The sequence below is a fragment of the Megalops cyprinoides genome, chromosome 22 (assembly GCF_013368585.1).
Source record: "Megalops cyprinoides isolate fMegCyp1 chromosome 22, fMegCyp1.pri, whole genome shotgun sequence".
Classification (NCBI taxonomy): Eukaryota; Metazoa; Chordata; class Actinopteri; order Elopiformes; family Megalopidae; genus Megalops; species Megalops cyprinoides.
Window position 1 is genome coordinate 17241277 of NC_050604.1, and position 11348 is coordinate 17252624.

The window sequence follows — 11348 nt, forward strand, 5'->3', positions numbered from 1 at the left end:
TGGTTGTGGCCCTGAATTTCAATTCTGATGTCACCACAAAAGTGAGTTAATGCCACAGCTCAATAAAAGACACCTACCTACTGTACAAACATACACCCAATGACAACGCATAAAATACACATAACAACAGAGAAAAAATTCTTAGCCAAACATGCAGTAATACTTCACAGAATGTGGGTGTAAACTATTGCTGGATTTATATGCCTCATAACTTTTTTTTAAGTTGAACGGACAAGAAAACTTCTACCAAAACAGGCTAGGCTATAGAACAAAGACAGCAATCGGCTTTTTTTATCTTCTCTTGGCCTTTTTTAGCAGACTGATGTTTGGATATGGAACACCCCCTGCTATTTAGTCATGGGAAGGCGCTGTCTGCATTTCTGATGGGATCTGACCAATAGGCACCCCCAATTCCGACGTACTACATTGTTGTGATAGGTCAGACAGTCCTAAAAAAAACCTGCCGAGTAGAAAGAAAGGGAGCTGTAATTAAAAATGTGTTGTTTGCTTCTTTTGGTTTATTAGCCGCCAGTTTTGGCCCATCTGTTTCTTCGGTTACACACAGACCGCCCGCTGTATCAAAATTACCCAATAGTGTTCGTGATGCCACACCTCTGCTGTGTATGCAACAGTTTGAAATAAAGGGCAGCAACTCTTGCGGAGTTTGGAAAGAAACATTTGGACAGCTGCCGTACGTCTCTGGCTCCACTCAGTCCTGCGAGATAAACCGCACTACAGGGCTACATCAGGCACTCAGCAGCCAAAGCTCACCATTATAGACCGGAGAGCAAATGGGGGACGCTGGAGCGTAAAATAACCCATATGGTCAGGAGAGGCTCGCTGAAACTGAACTAGTTATCAGTTTAAAAGTGTGTGTGTGTGTGTGTGTGGGGGGGGGTTCCAGTAACCGAAGAAGATTAATCGTGCTCTGTGGTCAATCTCAGCTCACATTGTCTAAAGCCCATTCTAATGCGTGTGGCTGCACTTAAACGGGTGACCACAAGAGATGAGCGGTGTGGGGAAAGGGAGGTATAGGAGGAGAATCGGTCTCTTGTTATGGAAGCCAGTGTTGGGGGAGATGGCACATATGACTAAATCAGCAACAGACAATGAGCAATGCATAATAAGATATACACATGTAAATATGTCTTTAGAGTACTGCTTTTTATTAAATTCCAAATCCTCTTAAAGCCTCTTTAACGGGTCTATTCAGTAATATCTATCCCAACACAGAGGAGTACTTATCATAATAAGATTTGAAGTCCCCAATTCCCGAACAACAACTACCTTTATTTCTCCATCCTCTGCTGTTACACTTGTCATTAATGAAGCATTGGTGGACATGTTGCAAAGCTGGCAGAGGCGCTGCGGAAAAGACGTTTGATAGAGAGACGCTAGTCAGAGTGACTGGAACATTCTTTTAGCGTGCTTTGAGATTCCGCAGGTTTGAGAGCGAAATGACAGTCATTACAATGAAGGTGCACAATCTCTGCTGGCAAAAGGCTGATGTGAAAATTGCACACTTGTTTTGAAATACTTAATAGCGGTTCTCATTCTGCTACCTGATGAATACAGACAGATGAAAAAACAGGCACTCTGCACGGACAGCCATCCCTTCCTGCCTATATCCATGGATAATCCCGGCAGGTGTCTGCTGATACACTGTTTTGAATATGCTGGCTGCAATGTGGATTGCCTGATTTCCACTAATCTCTCCTTCATCTGTTCCACCCTACCTCAGATTACCGTTAATGTTTATGACAAATAATTCTTCCGTTCAACTCCGCGGTTATAATGGGCATAGCCAAACGATTAGATCACATCGGTTTTGAATCGACTAAAGCTCAGATAAATCCCAATAATTGAGATAATCTTATATTAATCCATCGAGGGATATCGAAACTCAGCAAAGATAAAGAACACAACGCCGACAAGTTTTAATTGAAACATGTTACAGCAGCATACTTTCAACCTCAGTGGCGGTTGCCACATCGAAGCAATCTGTAGTTAAAAATTGTGGCTGTTCAAAACCTTACCAACTCCCTGTAAAACCTCAGGCTGATAACCCTATCCAATCAAACAAAAACCCTGCAGTAATGTGTATTTGAGCAGTTATCATACATTTAGAAGAATGGGGGGAAATGTATCTAACAGTTTATTGGGAAAACAATGCTCCACTTTCCTTGACATTATACAGAGAGCTAAGGTATAGTGAAATATAAGTGATATTGCCACTTTCATGACCCCAGTGATGCCATGAGCATTTCCTTCATCACAAGAGACACTACTTTGTAACTATATATTGCAGGAACTTGGTGGCATGTGTAGCAGAGCTGAAATTAGTAGCTTGCGTGAGTCTTGCGTAAAGCCAGCAGGGTAGCAGGTAGCAGATCATTTTCACCGGTAATGTCACTCCCTGAGACTTGATTAGCTAGCATTGTTTTTGATAGATCTAGGGTAAAATTGCCTTTAGCTGAACTGGTAACGAGGCTGGCTGTTAGAGTTTAGCTGAGCGATGAGAAAATCGGTTCAGACCTTGCTTGCACTTTCACAGCCATTACTCATGCAACCAAAAGGCTACAGGTTCCATACCCAGGTAAAGGACTGGCATTGTACCCTTGAGCAGCTAGGGCACTTAATGTTTTACTGAAGCAGTAAATTGCGACAGTAAAACATTAAGATATATAGATGAATAACCTATGTAAGTCATCTCAGATGAAGGCATTGGTTGGGCTCTAATAATAACACACATAACCCACAACAGAGCGTGGAGTAAGTATTTTAATGCACATTATTGTGTGTGTGTGTACAGTATTAATATGCATTACTTTACCCTTCCTTTCATTTTATGAAATAGTCATGAATAAGAGAAATAAAATATATAATATTTTGAAGATACTTTGTTATAATAATATGCAACACTGTATATACTAAAGCACATACATAGCTAATGTTCAATCCGCAGGAGCTGAAATACCAAGGAAATGCTATGACATTTGGTAGAATCAGCAATGGTGTATCGACTTCCTCTGATCATTCACAACCTGTAGCCATTAAAATACCATGCTTCACAAGACCATTAGGTGATATCACTGTCAGAGTTTCGATCTTCTGTCATTCAGCAGAAAACAACAAAGAATGCAGCCATGCCCCTGCCCCTTGATAATGAGCAGGATTCAACGTCCCACAATAGCCGGTCTTCCATATCTCCAATGCGCAAATCAAACATTGAACCATTCCGCATTCAAAAACGACAGAGTCGATGCCTTGGCCAGTTGTTTTCTTGTTTTAGATTACAGAGATGCAAACCTACAGCATAAACCATTAAAATGTGTTGTTTTGTAATTTTATAATGGCTGGTGGTTCGATATGTGGGGCCTGAATGAGGAGATGAGGAGAATGCAGCCATAGCACCCTGCAACTCTTTCCTGTCTGATGGTTGAAACTAAACAGGGTTGGGCTCAATTAGTACTAAGGTTGGAAGCGCCTTCCGCTGCTGCTACTGGAAGTAGCATTGGTGGACCTGTAGGGGGCAGCCGTCTCCATGGAGCCATGGCACTTTCCACAAAGAGCAAGTGCTTCCCAGGTGTCCCAGGTGGCTAATTTCCAATTTGGCCTTTGTACCGAGGTTAACGGTCTAAGTAATTTCCTCCTCAAGGCCATCATTGTAAAAGAGAACTGGTTCTTTATTTTACCATTTAGGGTCAATTAAGGTAAAATAAATAAATAAATTTGCCATGGCTCCTCTCATCCCTGAATTCAGTCTCCCTCTGAATTTTCACACACAAAAGCCTGTGTTTTTGAACTTCTGAGTTTTGGAGCAAGGATTTCCAACTGTTCATACTTACGAAGTCTGACCTTTCTCAACCTTCATGGGAATAGATGCACAAAGTGAAGATGCAGCAGAGTGCTTTTGCCATGGACAATACAGGAAATCAAAGGAAGACATCTTGCAGTGTTTTGTCGACAAACAACTTCAGTTACTCTTCAGGCCAGAGACGGTCATTTCCCCCTTCCTCCCAAAATGGAGATTTTCACAACTATGTACTGTAAAAATGAGTGTTGATGCTTGCTACAGCTTTGCTTTACCTCAGGGGTACATGCTGTCTTCAACTATATGCAAAAGGTGACAGCATTCGTGGCAGTATCCACAATTAATCTAATTTTATATCTAAAACTTTACATGAGGACATAAAAATGTGCTATTAAAAACCTTACGGCTTCTGTCTTATTTTCATTTACTTGTCATGTAAGCGAGCGTATAATCTTTGCCACACATAAAAAATTAAAAACATGAAAATCTGGATATCATCATTTTAAAAATTAAAACCAGCTAATGAATTTTTTCTATATACGTTTCTCTGGATAATGACCCTATAGATTGAATTCAGGTATCCTTCTATCAGCCAGTTACGGTCTGATTTAATCATACCGCAAAGCTGTTAGTGTTATCTCAGTGACCCCATGTCCTTCGTTGGAACTGCTTTACTTTCAAAGTGATCATCACAATTCATTTCTGACTAAAAAGGCACTCAGTGCTGTTCTCTGAAACACCATCAGTAGTCATATATCATGTGTATATATGGCCCTTGTAAGGATCGTTTATAAATGCTTGGTACTGTGCAGCCAAAATGTAAAAAAAAAAAAAAAACGTTTCCCAAGGGTTGTATTTTCTCAAAGAACAACCCAAGGTGTCTTTTAAGGCCCTTAGCCCTTACTGTGTATGTGGATGTAGCTCCTGGCAAGACCCCCACCATTAATACACACCTGACAACTGAAATCATTTCTCACTGAAAACGTGCATATCGTGTTTATTGCTCCACCTGGCACTAGGTGAACAGATGTACATATAAACTGAATCACAGTGGCTTACATTTTCATTTATTTAAACAAGACACAGCTGGGACAAGATACAGCTAGAAATGAAAGTGAGGGTTGATGCAAGTCTGATTCATATAGCCAGTGGCATTCACTCACTTCAGGGAGGAAATCAGTCCTTCCATTGCAGGTTTGCCTTATTTTCAATATTCAAATCAAAAATCCCGCCACCTGCCAGGCGACATTGACAAAGCCAGCACACTATGCTGTTTGTGCTTTGGGTTTACCATTCTGACCTCTCAAATGTACAACAACCACAAAAGGTGTTTATTGGCTTCGCCCATTTTTGTAACAACAAGAAGGTTAAGTGGTCTGCTTCAAACACCGGAGATTTGGAAAGGCTGCCGTGGCAGAAGGCTTGAATTCTCCCCTATCAGCCCCGTACCCACTGCATGACCTGGCGTTCCTGCGGTGATGGCCCTCATCAGTCTGTTCAGAGAGAGGGAAAGAGGTTCCACGCTGAGACAAGTGATAACATTGTCCCCACCAGACAGATAAATGACTGTCATACTCTCACGTGTTTAATTATTAATAACGGAATTCTGGAATGTAAGGAAGCCTTCATATTCACCTGGGAGGGGTTAGTGGCGTAATACCTGCCGGAATGCACCACTCATTCTCATTCTCTTTAAGTAAGTCCAGTGAGGGTCTTTACAGTTGATGCAACATTATTTCTCACATGGAGATTTGTTGCTTTTGGGAGCGTTACGCAAGTGTGCAAGTACATATCAATTTGTTTTGAATGTATCAATCAAATTTTCTATGACTACAAAGTGTTTCAGGGGGATTTCTGAAGTTGTGTCTAATATTTTTCAAGAGCTGATATAGCAACAGCACAAACCAGTTACTGTAGCTGCAAAATAATATTTCACATATGTTTAATGGATGTAACAATTAAATAATTAATCATTGATATTAAGCACCTACAGCTTTAATGAATGGTTAAGATTTTGATTGAAATTTGACATGAGAATTCTTAAAAGAAATGCACAGACTGTGGGTGCTTTCAAATTAGACAGCACAGGTAATACAACTCATATGATCAGAGTTTACAGTTGACATGTCAAAGAACTTCCATACAGAGGTCATGGTATGGGTCTGTATTATAATTTATCTGAAAACCATCCTTTTGCTCATAGCTGCAGGAAAAATGAATGTGCAGCTTCCACAACAATACCCACAATACCATCTAGCTTCCACATTTCATACTGAAAATTCTGAGCACATCAAAACCAAAAGTCCGTATGCAGATTGCAAGTAGTCTTTTGTAATTATTTTCATTTATATTTACTCTTTTCTGTTTAAGACAGTGCATTAGACATCATCATACAGACAGTACTCTTCCAATGCCTCTGACAAACAGTATCATAGTATGAAGAAATGTACACCAGCAGAACATAAAAACAGGAATAATCTTTTTTTTATCGACTGACAGCCCTATTTACTTATACTTATACATTCTTCCGAATTTTGCCTCCTACAGCCTAGCACACTGAATATTCCAGTGTGGAATTTGTGCTAGTACACTGCTGGCATACCACTTAGGGCTCTCCACAATGTACCTTTCACATTGACTGAAAAGAAAATGGCACTTGTACCCAAAAACACCATCTGTTGAATCGGTATTAGCTCTCCCACTGCTCCAGGCTTCAGAGACAATTACACTGGTGAGTTGTGCACTTCAGATTATTTCGTGCTGTTCCATTATCACAGGAACCCTTGATGAATGCAACCACTACCTGTTGCAAAAACAAAAAGATTTAATTGGAACGAGCACCACAATGGGCCCGTAAAAATAATGTTGTTTGTTACGAAGGACGGTAGTCCCTGATGGAGTGCTTTCACTGCGTTCAAACAAGAGTGCAGTCTGAGCCTCAGCCAACCTCGTCTGAGCCATAACAATGCCAGAAACTACTACTGGTGAAAATATCAATTTTCAAATTGAGATTTCACTTTAATCGAGCGTCACCCTGTTTCAAACACGAGTTTATTCTGCAGCAGCTGGCCATAAGAAGCTGTACCACTTCATCCTATGGCCTTTCTTGTTATATTTACTGTCCTTTCTCGGAAGGGAGGCATATGTGTTTTTCTCTATTTCTCCTCAGTGTGTAGCACATGCCAGCTTGAAAATGTATGGTGACTATCACTTCCCTCTCTACACTGTGCATGGAGAGCATATGGCAGTAATATCAACAGTCCTCAGAGCACAAATTTAATGGCTTTGAGACAAATAGTTGTTCCCTGGGCAACTGACTGTTCAGATCATGTAACACAGCAAGGGCAGGTGAGGGAAAAAAATGGCAAAAAAACAGACACTTCCTATTGTTCAGCCAGTCACTTCATTTACCATCTGAGAGGGAGCCATGTTGACTTGGGAACACAAGGAAAAAGAAGTGCAAAAAAAAACCCTGCATTCATTTTTTGTGTGCTAGAGCCGAAGATGGCTGCCATGGCAGACTTCAAAAATTCCTTCTTTTTCAAAGTTTAATTTTCAGTGTGTCAAATTGATCTAATTATCTAGAGCTGCTCTTGGCACATTTTTGCAGTGTTCATGACACCTGCTCAGAAGCAGATTCTCAGACAAGCACACAGGTGGAATCATAAAGCAGTGATGTAGAAACCTGCTTAGATGCAGGTTCACACAAATACTCCCGCCACGCTTCATTCTTTCCACTTCTCTTTCCAGTTCTCCGGTACTAATGTGTAATATTTACCACTGTTCCAGAGCCAAAAATGAAATCTTTTTTTTTTCATACTTTTGTGAATATACTGTATTATTTAATTATACTCTGCACTGAACTACTGTTCCCCTCAAACAAATATGCCTCAGACACAATGTTCAGAATAGCATAATTACCTTATGAAATTACAAATTACAAATTAACTATGTATGAACAGGGCAACAATCTACCATCATTGTCTATGCAGACTGTTGCTCTTTTCATAAATGACCTATTTTTTTTTTTCAGATACCAGTGTAATTAAAGCCAATTTCCCAACTGTGCTCATTCCTCAAAGTTGTTTTGTTGGGACCCTAACAAAACAAAAAAAACACAGGCTTAGATGCTGACAATTATCCTTCATAGCGATTTAAAATGGGGAAATTCTAAAAACAAAAGAGAATACATATGCACTTTGCACAGGCTGAGTGAGGTCTCATATAGCGCATCCAAAAACACCTTGATATTGTTGTCAACGGGCATTGCAAGGAGATGCAATATGTCTAGCTAGCTAGGTACCCTGTCTTCATTCCTCTAATGAATACTGCATTCACAGGTTAGCCTTATATTTGACCATAGTCCATTTTATGGTAAATGCAGTCAGGCTTTTTAGCATTAAATGTGTATAAATTATCTGTTATCAGGCTGGTAGCTATCCACCACAGACCCTGCAACTGTCTTCCACTAAGTTTCAGTGCAGTAGCCTGTTAACCCCTTTTTGCTTTGATTGTGTGCACTCTAAGCAGAAACTTGAAATACTGTCAAGATGATTTAAAACTGCCAGTTACTGTAGAATGTGCTTAGCTCAGCTTTAGAGCAATGTCAACAAGGTATAACAGCATGGACTCAAGAAACATGTACCAACAAGGAACTGAATTACCAGAAGTGTAATGGCTCTTGACTTCTGAGATCAGGCTCACAATGAACACTATATAAAATTGAACATAAAATCCAGTCCCACGGTTTGTCCCATTGTTGTCAATTGCATTGCAATATAAATTTCCGTTATACTGCATTCTTATTCCAACCAACCCCATATTCCATGGGCAACAATAGTATCCCTCTGACAGCACACAGAAACACATAAGTTATTGAAGGCCTTGGATTCTGGAATTTAACATTTTTAGTAGAACCAAACTGGACCACACAGGACTAATGACTTAAAATATGGTGCCATTTATCGGTTATCATCGTAGGAATAAACCATCGAATTAGGGATAAATGTTACTGAGCTACCACGTCATACTGTATGTTCATAATAAATTTACACAGACATTTTCGATGATGTGCCACAAAGCTATGTCCACCTAATCCAGAGAGAAAGAGTGGGTGGAGAGAGACACTGTTGTTTTGGTTTCTTCAAAACCAACCTTCATACTTTTAAAATTCAATAGCTGCTTATAATTCACTCACAATGAAATAGTAAGTAAAAAGTTGGGTTGAAGTGGACACAAATGGCTAGTTCCATTAATATCCTGCAGACGGTTTGCACAATACATTCGACAATAAAGCGGCTGGGCATATTGTCTCTGCTGATCGGCATGAGAGCTACAGCATTGTTGCGCCTACTTTAGATGTGAGACAACGAGAGAGTTCGGGACGTATGCTTCTGAATAGAAGAGGGCTTCACGGCACATCCTAACTACTTCAGTGTTGATTTTATCTTGACAGTTCCTAGCGGCTTTAAGGGAGAATGTCGACCAGAAATAAAAACAGTCAACGATAATATTAGCAAACCAGTCACCGATAGGAGCAGTCAGAATAGTAGTAGTGGAGTACTGTAGGAGTAGTGTGCTGCACTGATATAACTCGGAATCACGTTTAGCTTCTACAATACACATTTATACATGTGCACACGTTTATTTATATCAAAAAAACAAGCAAAACAACAAATCGCTGCATATTATGACGCTGGAAAATATAACGCCATAATCCCTTTGCCCGTAACGGTGTCACTCAAGGATTAGCGGTCCGAAAAACAACACGCCAGCTAAGCACTATGTGGAGCTCAATTAAAGGTCTAAACCCTCAGTAACTCGACTCGCCACGACGATGAACTGATAGTTTCGCTGAAAATACTAGGAGGCGAGTTTAATTTACGATCCACAAGACCAAAACTTAATATAAGCAGCGAAGAGACGGTTTCGCAAACTTTAACGCCCTGCACAACGCCACCCCTATTAATGCTAAGAGAACCCGGACTTAAATGTCCCGAGTGGCGAAGACAAGAAAGGACTGAAAAATGGTCCTTTTGAGAGATTTTACCGTGTAGCTCCCGTATAGCGGGGCCTATATAAAAACGAGGGCATTTCAAATTATCATTTGCTCTTGCTTAAAGATGTTCCTGTTGGGTATCAAATAACACGAAGGGTACAATTCTTTGACATTGCACAGGTTTATAACGGAAGTATTCTGTCAAGAGTGAATGAGTCTGCCAGTGCTACTTTCAGGCAATAACGTTTGCTGAAACATTTGGTGCAGAATTATTCCACGAAAAATAGATAAGACATGTTAAAATATGTTAAAAATTACCTGTGGATCCAGTTACACGTATTCCAGTAAAATATCTTCTTTCAAAACAATACGATCGAACACAAGAATAGTTTTAAACCAGCGATATCTCCAGAAGTAATCCACAGTTCAAATCCTCATTTTTATGACGGGATTTCGACGTAAAAGTCCCGAAAAGAAGTTGCACTCGCCGTGGTGGAAAAAAATCGCAAAGGACAAAACACCTTGTGCCAGCACCGAATTACGATTTCAGCACCAGTAAGTGAACGGACAGCTCCGGCTGAGACGAGTCTCACCTCTCCCGGCTCTCCGGCGCCACTGAATTACTAGCTGCCAGCGCCAACCTCACCAACTGGCCGCGTCCCGAGTGGATTTGCATTGCAATCACAGTATCAACCAATCAACGCCCCTGCAGCAAGTAACACAGCCCTAAAGAGTCTGTCGTCGTGTCAGATTTTAAAGCGTTTTACCAGATATTAAATAAAGCGCGTTCAATTTGAATGGAAACCCTCGCAGGCGCAGACAGGGGTTCTCTGTAAGGTCTGTGCTTCTATCAAAATAGTCGTTTACCGATTATTTGATAGAATACAAGGTTTAGGAGAGTGGGATTTTATATTTTATTTAAATGGTACTGACTAACTGTAAACATGAGTTAATCTAACACAATCAGCACCCGTGATGTGACTTAATACACCATATTATAGGAACATTTCATATGTTATTGTTAGTGATGATGGTGTTAGTGCACTACCACTAGTACTACAAATTAGGCTGTTAATAATAATAATAATAATAATAATTATTATTATTATTATTATTATTATTATGGATGATGATGGTGATGATGATATAATAGTATTTCATGTGTTACACACATATTATTGAACACGCAATGATACCTATCACACACCATCTACCTATCAATTTGAGTTCCACTTTTGATGTTCAATACTCTATAACCTTGCGCTGCTACATTATTGTGGATTTTGATCTTGGAAACGTGTCGACGGTCTGTCTGAATTATCATGAAAGGTAAACATTTTGTGGAAAATAGCACCCCCTAGTAAGGGTTAGTATACAAAATGTGTTCGCGCATAAGAAACCAATCCTAATTCTAGTTGTTCAATAGAATGCCTTTTAAAATGAATGCTTCCCCAGTGATTTAGCATACATGTACACAATACTGAAACACATCCTTTTTTCAATGATATTCACAGTTAAAAGGTAACCCTTTCAAAT

General features: G+C 40.0%; 1 protein-coding gene across 6 annotated transcripts in view; it reads right to left on the bottom strand.

The window, feature by feature from the left end:
- Positions 1 to 10448, bottom strand: part of LOC118769776 (follistatin-related protein 5-like) — a 119080-nt gene extending 108632 nt beyond the window's left edge. For all 6 annotated transcript variants that reach the window (XM_036517089.1, XM_036517087.1, XM_036517085.1 and 3 more), the window contains exon 1: positions 10131 to 10448. The gene's annotated coding sequence lies outside the window, so the exon portion shown is untranslated. The remainder of the gene's footprint in view (positions 1 to 10130) is intronic.
- Between the last annotated feature and the right edge of the window lie 900 nt (positions 10449 to 11348).